The 17,948-nt window shown below is 46.2% G+C and overlaps 1 protein-coding gene across 2 annotated transcripts in view; it reads left to right on the top strand.

Moving 5' to 3' along the window:
• The window catches only part of BRWD3 (bromodomain and WD repeat domain containing 3), a 1,632,068-nt gene that overhangs the window by 647,229 nt on the left and 966,891 nt on the right, over window positions 1-17,948 (top strand). The window lies entirely within an intron of this gene.

Genomic DNA, 17,948 nt, shown 5'->3' with positions numbered 1-17,948 from the left:
CAATGGAGGGCAGAGCCAACTACCTATGTTTGCATGACAAAGTGTGTTCATCCATCAAGTGTTACATTTAACCCTCTGCTATACAACATGGGGACAAGAATCAATACTGCTTTATATTGCCATTCTGACATTTCTTATCGCCACTGAGTTTTCCTTTTTTAGATACATATCCCTATTTCACATTAGTTTGTAGTATAGGCCTTTATGGTTTGACTAAGACTGACTAGGATAGTTTCTTTATTATTTGATGGTCGAGATTACTCACATCTTAGTTATAGGGCCAGACAGGAGTTTTTCCAACCCCCTTGAATCTAACAATAAAGGTTTTTAAACTTGCAATTCTTGTGTCAGTATCTACTTGTGATGCCATGCATCCCTTACACCAGGTTCAATTTCTAACTTTCTACGGGTTCAGGAGCCTGATTTTTGGTGGCCTGGAGCGGACAGGGATGTAGAGTCAATGGTTAAGGAGTGCTTGGATTGCACACGACAGCCCAGCTGGAAGTGAGAAAGAGTTAGTGCTACAGGGTTACCAGCCACCCTCCCGGGTGAACGGCAGAGTTGGGGAGGCGCAGAAATGCCAGTGAGGGAAGCAAAGAAATCCTTGCCTGTGTTCAATTGAATAGCTTGCGACAGTATCCGAGGATGAAGGCTGTAACAGCAATTGGAGGATAACTAAATACATAAGACTCAAGACAAGGGGCAAGTAGGAATAGTGATTACAGAATAGTGAGGAAAACATAGGCATTCACACAGGCGCTAGCTACAACAGCACACCACACCTAATAATCAATGGGAAATAAATGCAGAAGTGCAAGGGAAAACATGGAATGGATTCCAAGAGAAAGTAAGGAACAGGAGCAGGGAAAACGAAATTACCAAGGCAAACTTCCCCCACCCATCCAAGGAAAAAGACGGGAAACTAATCTAAAGAGGAAGGCTAAGGCATCAAGGTTTACAGCAGTAAAGGACAAAGTCAAAGAAATATAGAACACAGACAAACTGGGCTGCATCAAAAAGGGAAAACACTGAGAAATGCTGCCTGCAAACAGAGGAAGACAGAAAGGGAATCTGGGAAGCAGAAATCAATTAAGCACAATAAATTTGAAATCCAGGGTTGAGGAACAAGAAAATAGAAACTTGGAACTAGGCAAAAAGCTGAGCACCAGGAACAAGGGACCAGTCACAAACGGGGACACTGCATCAATGACCAGCGCTGGACTGAAGCAAACTGAGGCTTTTAAAGCTGCTTAAACAGCACACGCCTCAGGTGTGCTGATTGCTGCACCTGCAGCCACAGGTGTTGCCTATCCTCCACCCAACCTTGTCCTGCAAGGGTGGAGGTGAAGCAGTGGGCCAGGCATTCTGGGAAGCATAGTCATTTGATTAAAGAAGCATGCTGGCTGCCAAAAACCTGGAATGGATCGGACGGGAAGTAGCTTGGAAAATAGGGATTTAGCTCTCCCAATTCATTACAGCACTGTAGCATAAGGTTCGGAGGAAAAGTCCAGTAGGGAATAAACCCCAATTCATGCGCCCAAGTGGTGGGAATGGGAGCGATGGGAGCGAGTCGTGACAACAATGCCTTCCCCTTGCAAATGACTGCACTATCCTTATTCCAGATACCACCACCTTTCACCAGAATGGCAGAACCCAAATGCTTCACAACCTCCTTGGGCTCTGAAAACACTGAATGCCATTTCCTTACCTTCGCAGGAATCTTCACTTTAATCACATCACACAGCACTACAGTAAAACGTCTGCAATATTTTTTTTTATCAAATCTCAACTTGGACTTGTATCCACTGACCAACAATTTTTCTCTCATACCTTTCACATCAACTCTCAGTTTGACCTCCCCATCCACCCAGGACACAAATGAGTGTTACAACAACTCAAACAGGGGCACTCCCGTCATTGCTTGTGGAGCCAACCTGTACTGGAATGTCCTCTCCATGACCACCCTCACCCAGTCTCCTCCTGTTGCTAGCGCAATACTAATAACTTCCATTAGGGTGCCATTAAACCTCTCCAAACATCCGTTTCCATGGCTGTGGTAGAGAGCTATTGTGACATGTTCAATGCCATATATTTCCAGAAATATCTTAAATTCCCTTAAAACCAACTGAGTTCCATTATCTGACAAACCTCGACTGGGAAAACCCTCCCTCCAGAACAACGGCTCCAAAAATCTTGTCCAACTGCTACTAGAGACATCTTTCAATACACAGATTTCCGTCCACTTTGACGAAAGGTCATTGACCACCAAAAAGTAGGTATTCTTCGACCCACTAATGTTAAAAGGACCAAGCAAATCTAAAGCAGTCTCAACCGGAGGTACCTTAAGACGCTCATCTCCATCCACACAATCCAAGCACTCCTTAACCATTGACTCTACATCCCTGTCCGCTCCAGGCCACCAAAAATCAGACCTTCTCAACCCTTTGGTTCTTGCTATGCCCAGATGACCACTGTGCACCAAATTACTGTTTCTCTCATCCTCTCAGGAACTATTAGTTTGTGCCCCCTACATAAGTAACTCTCCCTCACACAGAGTTTGTTCCTCACCTTCCGTTAATCTTTAACTATTTCATCCCCAGCATCTCTTATATTCTTGCTCACCAGATCCAACACCATCTGATGCACTTCATCCTCCATACATGCTGCATCCCAATCCACTCTCTTGATGCACTCCTTAACAGGAAAAAAGATCTCTGCAGCATCCTCCTCATCATTCTCAGCACATTCCTCACCCGCTAGTTCTACCGCTGCAGATCTACTAGGCAATATTCTTGCCTTGGACATGTTCCATCTGGTACTGCAACCCCCGTAGGCTACTAACCCACTTCATTATTCACCTGGATACACCTTCCAGTCCCCCTTTTGAAAATATGCTGATTAACGGCTTGTGATCTGTCCTTATGGTAAACTTACGCCCCCACAAGAACATTTTAAATTTCCCAACAGCCCAGGTATATGCTAAAGCCTCCTTCTCCAACACTGAATATCTCACTTGTGCCTCTTTTAGAGTTCTAGAGGCAAATGCAATTGTTAACAGCTCCTCACCCTGCTCTTGCATCAGTACAGCACCCAAACCATAATCACTAGCATCTGCATGAATCATGGTCCTCCCACCTTCTACAAAACTGGACAGAACAGGTGCACTTATGTCCTGTTTGATATCCTCAAATTCTTTGGAACACATCTCATCCCAGTGACATGTTGTCACCCCCTTCCACGTGAGTTTCCTCATATTCCTTGTTTTATCTGACAGCTTCTCAATTAACTTACTGTAGAATTCCACCAAACCTAGATATGATGCCACATCACTTTTACTTTTGGGACACTCTATCCCTCTGCTGATATTTCATGCCCCAGATAAGTCAAATTGTTTGCTCTAAAAGTGCAGTTTTCCTTGGCAATCGTAAGCCCAGCCTCACTTAAAATCCCCAAGAGCTGTATTTCATGCTCTTCCATATTCATGCCACAAATTAACACATCATCTTGATAGAACAAGACTCCTCTCTCTCCACCCAATAGTCGATGCATAACATTTTGAAAAACACTTGCCAACGAGACAAATCCAAATAGCATGCTCTTGCAGCTGAACAATCTAACTGTGTTATGAAGGCAGTCAAATCTCTCGGCTTACTTAGCACCTTTCCCGAGATAGCCTGTATGGAGCTGAATTACTTCTTTACCCATGTTCTCATATTCATTCTCCTCTTCGTCATCAAACGCCCCCCGTCACTTGTCCGAATGTCTTGAAATTCTTACAACAGCGTGCCACGTGATCTTTACACCCACACTCTCGACATATTATGTGGACGGCTGCACATTCCTTGTCACTCGCTAAGTGGAAACTGCTACCACACCTGCAACATCTTCTTCCTGGGGTAGATCAAATCTCTTTCGGAGGACCCCACAAACGTCCTGTGCTCCTTTTACTGCGAGGCACTGACTCACCTTGCATCTCCTTTGTTTTTTTGTCACTCTTCCTTCCAGCCCCTAACCACTGCTTCTGAGAAGGCTTCTAATTCCTGTTTACAGTACCTTCATCAGGTGCCGCCTTGTGGTCTCAGCACTCTTCTAAGAAGGAAGAGCTTTGATGCAATTGTCAGTATGTTCAATACATTTTGCAATTTCGATTGCATCTTCCCAACGTGAGGTTTTTCTCCTTCCACATTTCATCTCGTATTTTGTCATTGGTACACTTGATCATGAGCTGATCTCGTAGGTGTTCTTCTTGACAATGTGTAAATTGACATTTGATGGCTAGTCCTCTCAATGCTGTGATGAATTCTTCAATGCTCTCATCCACATTCTGTTCCCTGGTGGCGAAACGGTAGCATGCTAATATGATGTTCTCCTGAACCTTATCCAACTTTGCGATAGTTCTCTCATACAGTCCCACATCTCCTAATCCATCAGGTTCCGGTAGCTTCTTTAGTATGTCCTGCCCTGTAGAGCCAAGATAGTGGAACAGTAAAGCCTCCTTTCTGTCATTCGAATACTTTGCACCAAACACATCTAACACATATTTTGTGAAACCATCTCTCCAATCCGCCCAGCGCACTCTTGAGTTCACCTGGTGTGGGTAGAAAAAACACAGGGCCTGGTACATTGGCCATTGTGACACTGTGTGAGGATAAACTATAGTGTTATGGAACACCACTCATCTATTTGCTCTCGCTACTCCACGCAGTTCTATCCACCATTTTGTTACTTTGTGTGTCTGTACTGTTGCACTGGGTCTTGTGGTTCTTTATGCGATGATGCAGTTTCAGCCGCCTGCATGATAACTTGTTGCTGCTGTTCTACTGAATTTGTGTGCAGTTAGCCGTTGCTTTCTTGTGCTTGGTGTTGGATTTTGGCCCTCACAGCAATGGGTAAGTTAATTTACTAATGACTTCTTTTTTTTTTTTTTTCCATTCCTGTGATGTCCACGTGACGGCGGTCACGTGGGCATCTGGAAATAAAGACAAACGTGGAATCTGCCTCCAGTACTGTCTGTTGTGTCTTTTATTACTGCCTGCATTCCTACGTGCGTCACGGAACGCCTAGGCCCCATTCTCCTCACGACAGCACAAGACATCACATTGGTGACGAAGGTGGGGGATTATCAGCAGACCTGTCAAAAGATTAACAGGTACTCGCGCTCCCCCGACAGCTCAGGCTCGCTGAGTTACTGGCGCCGGGCAAAAGAAAGGCGGGGAGCGTGAACAAAAAAAAAAGTCATAAACCCGCCGTCGAGGACTTAAATAGTAAGTGCTTCCTATACTTTGTACAACATATAATTAATCTGTCACAACTAGTGGTGCTACTGCACGCTCGCACAAAGAGTGTGGGAGGGGCTAAATTGAAAAAAAATAAATTCCTCTCTTCTCACACACAAGAAGAATATTTTTGAAGAGAGAAAGGCTATCTGTGAGGAATAGTTTTTCTTTCTCATGAACATTGTCCAGAAGAGAGAGCACAACAAATAACTTATCTACAGACTCAAAAGGAATGTTGCTTCAGTTGAAATAAACACATAACGCATATTATGCACTGAACATTTACAGAAAGAGACAGCAACACAATAAAGACACCATTTTTTTTTCCATAATTGAAAGTGACAAAACAAAACATGCTAATACTAAGCATTTAGTGGTTTATAAGCTAATGTTGGCAGTATCATAAACCTGGAACTCAAACATAGTGCCTTAACTGTCTTATTTGATGTGGAAAACAAATTAAGAGCCATATATATGTGGTGACCTTATCGAATCCTCCACAGCCAAGCCACAAGTGTTATCAAAAGAGTGCAAACATGGCAGATGACATTACAACGCCACAGAGGTTGCAGAGACAAAGCCAGAACCCAGATACCAGCACATGGTTAGATACTGCACAGGGTACTTTTATGCAACCTTTTCAACCTTTTGGGAGCCGCACTGGTCTTAGGTGGGAATTATGGTTACAACAGTTTGAACTTTCTCTCCATAAAAGAAAAATTGAAGATGAGGAGATGAAGAGAGCTTTTCTCATGCTTAACCTAGGCACCATGGCTCTTCGCATTTTCAATGCTCTGCCAAATCGTGGCACAGATGATGACTACATCACTGCTAGAAATGTGCTCACGAAGAAATTTAAACCAAAAGCCAGCCATGATTTTGAAAGATTCAAGATGAGTCAAGCTAGACAACGCCCACAAGAAAACATAGATGATTTTCATAGTCGGCTGAGAGAGATGGCATTGTCATGTGATTTTCCAGATGAAGAATTTGCAGTTCGACAACAAGTTATACACGGGCTGTCTTCATTGAGGCGTGCCGTCTTAGCTGAAGAAGACCTCCCGCTTCACACCATTCTGACAATGGAACAATTACGTGAAAGGACAGAGGAACATGCAGCATAGATGCAGTAAATTATAAGCCGTTTACCTATAGACGCTGATCTGTCAAAGAGCAATCCTCCAACTGTAAATGCTTTAAGACACCAGAGGCCACCAGGAAAATCAGCCAGCAAAAAGTGTCGAGATTGTATCTGGTGTGGAGGACAACACAGCAAAAACGAACCATGCCCTGCATATGGTACCACTTGCCATAAGTGTGGGAAGGAGAACCATTACGCATCAGTATGCTTAAGTTCTAAGCCAAATAAAATCACTATTGGCAAGGGGAAAACACCACAACACAGAAATGGTGTAGGAAATAGAGGACCTACCATGCATAAGCAACAGCAGCGCTGGGAACGCACAAGAGACAAACCCCGGCAAAGCAAAAGAGGGCATGCACGTGCCATTGGAGGTGAAGAGTCTGACAGTATTACCAGCAGTGAAGAAAGTCCATCAAGCAGGGAAACATCCCCAAGCAGCTCCAGATGGAATTATAATCAGAAAAAGGAGAAAGTGCATATGATATCAGCTGTGAAACCAGGAAACAATAATCACCATGGTAGTACTAAATCACGACAGTGCACAGTATTAGTGGAGGACATTCCAGTTACCATGATGATAGACACTGGAGCTACTGTAAATGTCATGCCTGTATCTAGATTTGACAAACTGAAACCACAGCCGATGCTCAGAAGGCGCTCAGTCCTGTTGTATACATATGGTTGTAAGAAGCCTCTTCCAGTAACAGGATATTTTAAAACCACACTGTCACATTGTGGCAAAAGTTGCAAAACTCGGATTCATGTTGTAGATGCTGGCATTGAAACGTTGCTCAGTTGCACCACGGCAGAACGCCTAGAAGTAATACAGTTCAATCTAGCAGTTCAACCTGAGGACATTAAGACTCTTTTAAATAAACATGAAAAACTTTTCAATGGTATTGGGTGCCTCAAAGGCCGTTCTGTGAAATTACATATTGACCGGACCATTGAGCCAAAAGCTGTGAGACACAGGAGGGTCCCATTTCACATGAGAGCTGCTGTAGAAGCTGCATTAAATAAACTAGAAGAACAAGGAATTATCGAGAAAACAACAGGAACTACCCCTTGGGTCTCTCCTATGGTAGTTACAGCAAAACCCAAGCAACCGAATGCAGGGCGTATCTGTATTGATATGCGTCTTCCTAATGCAGCTATTGGCAGAGAACGACACATTACGCCAACAATTGATGAACTGATTGTAGACCTTACTGGTGCAACTGTGTTTAGCAAACTTGATCTTCGATCTGGCTATCGTCAGATTCGGCTGGCAAAAGAATTGGGCTACATTACCACTTTCTCATCACACTATATCGTCGGCTCAATTTTGGAATTTCCTCTGCAGCGGAGATTTTCCAGAATGAAATTAGACGAGTACTGCAGGATCTGCCAGGTGTCACTAACATTAGTGATGATATTTTAGTTTATGGAAGAACTGAAAAAGAACACATAACTCGATTAGCAGCAACTTTGCCACGACTGGAAGAATCAGGACTCGCACTCCATGCTGAAAAATGTGAATTTGCAAAGAAGTCATTGAGTTTTTCTGGATATGTATTCAATAAAAATGGTGTCTCGCCAGATTGCGGAAAAGTAAACGATATCAAGAATACAAAAGCACCTGTGACTGCATCGGAAGTAAGAAGTTTCTTGGGTATGGCCACGTATTGTGGTCATTGTATCCCAGATCTGGCCACAGTTGCTGCCCCATTACGAGAACTTACAAAGGCGAAAACTGCGTGGCAATGGGGCGTCAAGGAAGAACAAGCATTTCAGAAAATTAAAGAATCACTCTCTAGTGATACCACCATGGCATTTTCTGATATCACTCGAAAAACAGAATTACTTGTGGATGCTAGTCCAGTTGGTTTGGGAGCAGTACTAATTCAGAAAGACCAGAATGGACTCATTTATGTTATTCCATACGCCAGAAGAGCCCTCACCCCGGCAGAAAAGAACTATGCTCAAATAGAAAAAGAAGCGTTAGCCATTGTATGGGGAAGCAAGCATTTTCAAGTGTATATTCTAGGACAACCAGTAATTGTGCTCAGTAATCACAAACCACTTATTCCAATTTCTGGAGGCACAGCTCCACACCCACCTGCAAGAAATTAACGATGGCTACTGCAGGTGCAACAATTTGATTTAAATGTGCAATATCGTGCAGGAGTTGACAATCCAGCAGATTATTTATCACGCCACCCACGAGCGCCTACTGCACCTGAAGAAGAAGCTGCAAAGATTACTGAAGAACATGTATGCCCAATTGTTGAGCTAGCTAGACCAAAAACTATGACGTTACGAGAAATTCAATCTGAAACAGATATTGATCCATGTTTACAACTTGTGAAAGCTGCTGCTGTGACAGGCGAATGGAAGACCTTCTTATCAGCTGTTGCTGGAAGAACACAGATAGCGCAAGATTTCTTAGACATTATTTGGAATACGCCATGAACTATCCATTTCAGAAGAAGGACTGATCCTAAAGGGGCATAGAATTGTGTTGCCGCTATCACTGCATGAGAGAGGAGTTCAGTTAGCACATGAAGGACACCAAGGTGTTGTCAAAACATTAGCATACCTAAAGTCAGGGATTTGGCTGCCTCATATGCAACAAAAAGTGTTAGCACTCATAGAGACTTGCAGTGCTTGCCGATCTTCTCGTCGTTTTGGGCCGCCAGAACCCATGGAAAACTTGTCAAGAAGTACTCGCCGGTGGGATTCTATCAACATTGACTTTTGAACTATCACTAATGAAGCCTATCTATTAGTAGCAATTGATGAACACACTAGGTATCCTGAAATAGAACTGGTATACTCAACAGAAACCGAAAAAGTTTCCACAGCTCTGGAAAAAAATGTTTGCTACACATGGCATTCCGTCGATGATTCGCAGTGACAATGGCCCGCCATTTACTAGGAAAGAATTCCACCGATTTATAAAAGAAGTAGGAGTACGTCATCACATTACGCCATACTGGCCTCAAGCAAATGGAGATGTGGAACGATTTATGGCATCTATCAATAAAGTTATTCGAATTGCCAAAAACAAAAGCTGCAAGTGGCTTCCTGAACTTTACAGATTTCTACGTACATATCGTCTGACGCCATATTCTTCTACTCATGTGAGTCCAGCAGACTTGATGTTCCAAGTGCCCATCCAGGGCGGTTTGCCTCTACATCCTTTGTGGAAACCAGCTCAGGTTGATTGGTATAACAGTGAGCTACAGAGGCAGGTACATAACGCAAAGGAGGATAAAAAAAGAAAAGCAGTGACAAGTAAAATACAAATTGGTGACACTGTACTAGTGAAAAACAGAAATCGAAAAGGGAAGATGTCGTTACCACATGAGTCAGTACCTTGGACAGTAACCCAACGAAAACATGGCCTCGTGTCAGCCACGCAAGGGGGAGAGTCCGTGTCAAGAAATGCCTCCCATTTCCAGAAAATACTGTCAGTTTTGTGGGAGGAAAGCAAAGAAGAAAACAGTGTCGATGATAGTCAACCACTTCAAAACAGTTACTCTCATGAAGGACCAAGCGAAAAGAGACAAGCTACAGGTCTCCATCTTGTCTGAGAAAAGAAGAAGAAAATGAGGAAATGCCTCACACTCCTATGCAAGGTATGAGCGAAAGGTATATGCTGAGACGACAACCACTACCGTCGACGAGGCTGAAAGACTATGGCCCTCATTACGACCCTGGCGGAAATCAAAAAACGATGGCGGAAATGTAATACCGCCATAGAATACCGCTCGGTGCGATTATGACCCGTCACCGTAAAGTACGATGCCATTAGCGACACCGTAGTGAACGCCAACGCTAACTGCACCAAGTACGCGCACGTGCACCATGCAAAACCGTAATTACCACCATGGCGCAACGGTACGCGAATTCTGACCCTAGCGGACATTTACTGAACGCCATCAACCATGGCGGAAAGTACCATTCCGCCATGGTGAGAATTACGGCATCGTGAACCAACCGTAAATGGCCCTACTGAGTGCCTGTACACCACTCCCTGCCCACATTGCACAACTCCTCGTAGGTGCAATGAAGTTACACAATGCAACCAGTGAAATGTACAAGTCACCCATGCATGCCAACGAACAAATGATTGTAGGGACTCCAAGTGCCTTGTGAGTGGCCATCCATATCTGGCATGTCACCATTGCCTTACTGATGCAGCACAGGCATGTGAAGGTTCAAGTACAGCAATATGAACTGAAATATGAGACAAAACAACAACAGGCCCCCATCGCTTGACACCAGTGTAAGGCAACATTCAAAGCAGTATCCTGAGACTGCACCAGCCCTGTACTCTTGCCAGTAAACAAACCAACCATCAGCATAAGCATGTACCACACAAGTTGGCAGAGTGACTGAGCAGCCAGGCTCATCTCAAGAGGGGCCAATGGGAGCTGCAGGGCACAGATGTCACGAATACAGAAGCTATTCCAATGGACATGATCTCAGTCTCCCTCCAAGAAACGCACGCAAACACAGGCACCTGTGACCAGCCATTTTCTGATAATCACATCATTCCACCAATCCACCTGGCTGACCGGCATCTGTTACACAAAAGCTAATCCCCCGCCCCTGAGCATGACATCATTAAAACAGTCATAATGTCAGCCCCTATCCCTGACCTTACTGTGCTTCGTAGGCAAACGCGGCCAGTACAGTACCACGCAACTATACTCAGAAGCCGGAACCCAATGCAGATCTTCTCACAATACATCGCTCCACAAATAGGAATATGCTACATTACTTGCAAAGAATAACGCTACACGGTAAATATCAGAATAAAAATTTAATGCACATCAAATTCACCAAGCCCATACAGCTATTAGGTCATAAACTCCAAAAGATTCTTGATTACTGTGGGCTGCATCCGCAATAAATGACCAGCTTCTTCTTGTGTGACGCCCTGTTCCTTCATGGTACACAGGGGCTACATTCACGTTCAAAAAGCCAACATGGAAGCGCCTAGAACCGCAGGGCCGTCCCATTAGGTAGGCACTAGTCCAGCTGAAAGGTTGATATGTTACTCCTAGCCACTAGTACTGCGTAAGGGCATGTGGCCCATTGGCGATCGTCCCATAAGATCGTAATGGTGCTCCACTGATTAACTCGAAGCAGCAGGTGTCGGGAGTAAAAGCCATCTGCAGGAGTGGCATACAGATGGCAGCGGCAAAAGGGGAGGAGATGCCTGTCACCCAAATGAAATGAAAAAGAACTTCATTTGTATTACTCACTTCAATGATCACACTAAATCTACAGCCATATGCATGCTAGCCCACTCAAAAGGATTATTTCCACCCAAAAATCACTTGTGAATCATAACTATATAAATCGAGGTGAAAACAATATTACAAACGAGTGTTTGTGTGCATGCGTCTGTTAAAACAGAATCCATTAGATGGGATTAGTAACGTGCACAGACACAAGTGTTTGAAGGCGCGTCGAGACAGGGAGGGTTCAACAAGGGCAGATAGACGATGGTCCCACTATGGCAGCTCTGCATCACATAGCGCAGGGGAAGGGGATAGATTCCAAAAAGCCATGTACATGGCAAACTCTCAATTAAATCATCTGTCCATGCATCCATACATCATTCCCTCATCCCGGTATAAAAACGCCTGATTATGTACTCACATAACATTTGAAATTTCCATTGAGTCTGTGCGTAATGCAGTCTGTGCTCCAGCCCGGAATTCTAGTGTTGTGAAGTAACATGTATTCGGGAACGTCCTGCCTTATCGTCCACTACGCTATTGCGCATCCCATACTATTCATATCAATCATTGCATTCTCGCCATGGCCCCTGTCCCAAGGACATTAAACAATAGAACGTTATATTTGCAGTCAGACCTGTGGGCGTCTCCTCGCCGCTAGCTGAAAACCGAAAGCGCTGTCCTTCGAATTCCTCATTTGCAACATCACGTCGAAAAGGCATCTGTGACCGCTAGAAATCACAAATTCATCCATGTAGTGCGGCAGTGTGTGAAAATGGCAACTGGCTTCACTCACAAATGGGACTCCCCGCCCGTCGGTGAACCGCGGTACAGTGCTGCATGAGGCTCCACCGTTAATCGAGTACTACATTCCACTGACCCTTCACAAGTTTGTTCACGACTGCAAAGATAGTATGTGAAACAATGGGACCATAGCAGAATGAACATATAAACCAATATTTCACTGCCATCGGGATTAAAAACATGATTGTAATAGCAAGATGCCATGCATCAAATTGCAGCGTTGCGTGCGGGACGTGCTCGCCCAAAGGGGATTGCAGCTGGCACAGGTGGAATGAATCACCACAGGTGGAGGCTATACAGCCTGAAAACACATAAATTGCACACCCAACCCCCTCCCACAACCACACACACTCCAAAATGCTACCGGCAGGACTAGCGATGTTGGCCCTGGGGGACCTGATAGCACTGCAAGTACTCCAACTTCAAGAAGAAGACGAACACCAACAACTACAACAACCGGGCGCACAGAGGAGACGCAGGAGGAGGAGGAGGGCAAGGCAGGGCCAGCAAGGCCCACCAGCACAGCCACTACCACCACGCAGGCAGCCCGCAATCCCACGCCTCCGAGCTCATCCGTTCAACCTCACTGCTGAGCAGATCCACACCCTCTACCGTTTGGACCGGGACACCATAACCGCCATTGTGAACATGACACACGCTGACCTTGTCAGCATGATAGATAGCCCAACCGCCATCCCACCCCTACTGAAGGTGGTGTCGGTACTCCACTTCCTGGCCACAGGCACATACCAGCACACAGTCGGACAGTTGCATGGCATTTCACAGCCACTGTTGTCACGGACACTATTGCAAGTGCTCGATGCCCTCCTGAAGCACGCAGACGACTACATCTCTTTACCACGCTCGGAGCAGGAGATTACAAACACAAAAGTGGGATTCCATGCACTTGCCGGCATACCGGGTTGCATTGGTGCCATCGACTGCACCCATGTGGAATTGGTTGTCCCACATGCCATGGAGGTCCAGTACCGCAACCGGAAACAATATCATTCTCTTAATGTACAAATGGTGTGTGACTCCAACAGGATCTTTACACATTGTTGTGCCCGATTTCCTGGATCAACCCATGATTCCATGGTCTTGAGGAACTCTACAATACCACGCTACATGGAGCGACACGCAGGGAACAGATCCTGGCTACTCGGTGAGTCTCATTTCATGCATGATAATGTGGGGTATGTGATGCGGCAATGACATGGCAGGAAGGGGGGGGGGGTGCGTACGTAGCAATGTCATTCCACAAACATCCTTTATTGTCCACATACAGGTGATGCCGGGTATCCACTGAAGAGATGGCTCCTTACACCACTCCGGAACCCACAGAACCAGCATGAGGAGGACTACAACCATGCCCACTCACGTACCCATGTAGTCATAGAACAGGCATTCGGCCTACTGAAGGCTCGTTTCCGCTGCCTCAGCAGGTCTGGCGGGGCACTCCTGTACCGCCATGAGAAGGTTGCAAAGATGGTCATGGCATGTGTCATGCTACACAACATGTGCGTACGTAGAAATGTGCCCATGCCCCCTGACGCAGAACTGCAAGCACCTGAAGATGGTCATGATGAGGGTGGGGATGTGGCAGCACCTCAAGGAGTCCGCGAGGCACAGGAGGCCCGTGAAAATCGTCAAAATATCATAGATTCATGCTTCTAGCACTAACGCCTGGTGGCTGATACATGGACACGGGACTTGTGGCACTGTGTGTGTCTGGAACATGCACAATGTGGACTGTACGCCTATAAAGGACTCGTACACAAAGATCAATGTCCACACATCTCATTGGATGATTATGATATGTTTATAGCATATGTGAAATTATATTACACACCCCATCGACCCGCCACCCAAGAAAGCCCAACACCCCCCCTCCACCCTCCTACCTCCCCCCGAACACCAGTGTCCAAAGATGCTCATTGTCAGTGGGCAGACGCTATTGCAAGCCCCCTCTCCGGGTATCAGGGGCACCCCTGCCTGTGGAGCGCAGGTTCCTCCCAGATCTACGTTGGGGGCTGCCCTGGACGGAACTTGCAACGGATGATGTCTCTGCCTGCTCACGTCCATGCATGTCCCTAAGGGTTTGTGAGAGCTCAGTGAGCACACGGCGCACAGCGGCAAGTTCACCACATACGTCTTTGGACGTCGCATGCAGTTCTCCCCTCAGGCTCTCGGTGGTTCTCTCCATTTGTACCCTTAGTGTCTCTGTACTTCTCTCCATTTGTACCCTTAGTGTCTCTGTACTTCGCTCCATTTCTGCCCTAAGTGTCTCAGTAGATGTTTCTATGGCTGCCTTAGAAGCCCCACATTCATCAGCATGCTCCTTGAGGAGCGTGGCCAGTTGCTGCTGTTGCACGATCACCTGGTCGAGGGACTGTTGCCTCTGCTGGGCCATGCCCATTTGCGGTGGTGTCACAGAGGGGCTGATCACCTCATGTTGCCTTGCCACAGGGCTTGTGGGGGATGGCCAGTCTTGTGGGTGCCCCTGCGTGGTATCCTCATGGTGTACGGAATGAAACAAACAGGGGGATTGAGACAGGTCATGGATGGGTCCTACATCGGCATCACCGTTTTCTGTGTCGGAGCATGCTGCCATTAATGCAGTGTCACCTATGGTGCTGCTGCCACCAGAAGCAGTGCCTTCTGTGGCATCCATTGGGGGGACCTGTGGTGCTGCTGTTGTGGGCATGCTGGCTGCTGGGGTGCCTGTTGAAGTCCCCTCCTGTGTGCTGCCACTTGATTTGTGCTGCTGCCGTGTCTTGATCCGTGCAGCTGAGGTGGAGGGTCTTTGGCCGTTGGTCTTGGCCCTCTTTACAGGTGTGCTGGTAGGGGTGTCCTGTAGCTCGTCATTTGAATCGGACCCTGTGGTGGAGCAAAGGAGGACGAGCGTTATTTATGGGTCTCTGGAAATTGGAATGGCAATGTATCACATGCATTGGGGTGGTACCTGAGGGTGATTTGGGTCAGGGCCTTGGAGGTGGTTTCATTTTCGTGTGGATTGAGGATGCAGTTGTTTTGCAGCCTGCAGTTAGGGTGTGCATGCTGCACGTGTAGAGTGTGTTTTTAGGATTTTAAATTTTTTAGTTATTTAATGTGACTTTTAAAGTGCGCTAGCAGGCCAATGTATGTGGACGTTCTCCTGGACATGTGTTTCTGTTGCACTATGTGGACACATGGTACTTCACATGATTGGACATTGTGGATTTAGCATTTTTTTATTTGGCCCACCTACCTGATTCTTCGGATGTCTGCACACCTCTCTCCATCCCTCCGACTCCCTCTTTACTCTCCATTCCAATGGTGGAGGCACAGATTTCTTCCCGGGGGGTCAACTTGATGGGTGATTCCGATCCTCCCCCGGTAGCTGTGGCAATGTTACGGTTGGCTGATAGTATGCTCCGTACACGTATACGCAAGTCGTCCCATCGCTTTCTGCATTGCTGTGGGTTGCGGGGTGCGGTCCCCACCGCACTTACCCGCTGTGCCACCAGGGCCCATATGGCCTTCTTGTTCGCAAGTGCCGTCCTGGTCATTTGCGTCGAGAAGACGACGGCAGCATTCTCCTGGAGGGTCTCTGTGAGCACGGTGAGTTCCTCATGGGAGAAGTGGACCTGCCTCTTGCGGTCGCACGCTTTTTTTGAAACTTTTCCCATTTTGATTGTTTTCACTAGGGTGGCTAACGGGTTGGGATGTGTCTCAGGGTCAGATTTTTAATGGTTGTGTTGGGATTCTCATTTTATAGGTGTACGGCGTGCTGTTTCCCGTTCCGGCCCCATGTTTTGGCTTCCGTTTCCGTATATTTACGGTCACCGTATTTAGCGATTACCGCTCATTACGGTGACCGCTATGATGGGTGGCGGAATTGCACCTAGGGCGCCGTACAACGGCGGTGAGGGGCGTTTTGGGGACATTTCCGCCATCGCAGACTTTGCACTTCCGCCATGGCGTAATGCTCGTGCCCGATGGGTCAGAATTAGCCGCACTTTACTCCATCGTGCAATGGCGGAAACGCTATTTACGCTATGGCGGTCAGGTCAGTTACTTTCCGCCAGGGTCGTAATGAGGGCCTATGTCCTTCACAGTATCTACAAGAAGTCGCATGTATAATTGGTGGAGAACACATGGGAGCCAGTAGAGATTAAATGACTATTATTAATGGTTATAATACGTTCCTCATCGACACTGATGTCTTTTTTATTGTCTCAAACAAGAGGTTCAAAAAGTTTTCCCAATGTTGAGCACTGTTGTGTTAAATATGAGTATCATTTATGTTTGATTAATCATTCCAAAAGTTGGGGAGGAATGTGATGTCCACGTGACCGCGGTCACGTGGGCATCTGGAAATAAAGACGAGCGTAGAATCTGCCAACGGCAGTTGCAGCTCTGACTCCAGTACTGTCTGTTGTGTCTTTTATTGCTGTCTGCATTCCTACGTGCATCACGGAACGCCTAGGCCCCATTCTCCTCACGACAGCACAAGATATCACACTTCCTTTTTTCACTTTGTCTTAATTTACTTTCTTTCACTGTCTTTAGGAGCCCTCTTGCTCTTGTCTCTCTTCACAGCTGGTGCTAGAGACGAGAGCGGAAAGGATTTGTTTCTGTGTCTTTGCCGTGATTGTTGCCAAGGCAACACTATTGATCTCTACTTCGCCCATAATGGCTGCACGCACGGCATGTCTTGGGGTCCTTTCCTCTGACCCGTGGGCGTGTCGCCGGCAACAGTGACTTGCGCCGTATCAGGCCGGATTAGTTCAAGATTATGCTGCCTTGCTTGCACAATGCCTCACAGCACACTTAATCTTCCTTACTTTCATAATGCTGCGCAGCCCTCACCTCAGTACTGCTGGCTGCCCGCTCGCCTCTGTCTCTGTTCCCAACAGCATTCGCCCGATCCTCCTGTTGCTTGGGATTGGAGTGCTGGAGGTTGCTGCTTCCCTTGATCCTTGTCACCAGTTGTTAGGTTCAGTCATGCAGTAAGAGATGCTCTGCACATGTACTTAAACTTCAAGTAGGACTTCGAGCTGAGCCTCATTCAACAGCGACCCCCAGCCTCCTGCCCACACCAACCGGCCCTTCATGGAACCTGGAACCCCTGAACTGGTTGTGTTCTAGGTTGCATGTTCTATGATAGTGCATGTACACTGTATTGAAAGATGTAAACAAGTACATATGTGCAACTATGAACAGAACTAATAACATGTAAACATAACTTAACTTAGGAATACATCCTGTTTCTGTCTATTACAAACAGTCACCTAACCCATAGTATTTATTTGATTGTTATCATTTGCAGCAGCAAGAGGGAGTAGCAGACAATGTGCAGGAAGGGAGCATGATTGCATGCAACTATTAGTGAAGAAGTGCGTGAGGCTGCCACATTGCTGAAAATTGTGTATGAGATAATCCACCGCAATAGAGTAAAAGTATTTTACATGACCAGCAGGATAATGGCATCCTCCACTCATACAA

This window comes from Ambystoma mexicanum, chromosome 5p (genome assembly GCF_040938575.1).
Source record: "Ambystoma mexicanum isolate Mex_15411 chromosome 5p, UKY_AmexF1_1, whole genome shotgun sequence".
Taxonomy (NCBI): domain Eukaryota; kingdom Metazoa; phylum Chordata; class Amphibia; order Caudata; family Ambystomatidae; genus Ambystoma; species Ambystoma mexicanum.
This window is presented reverse-complemented; position numbering and strand designations above follow the sequence as displayed.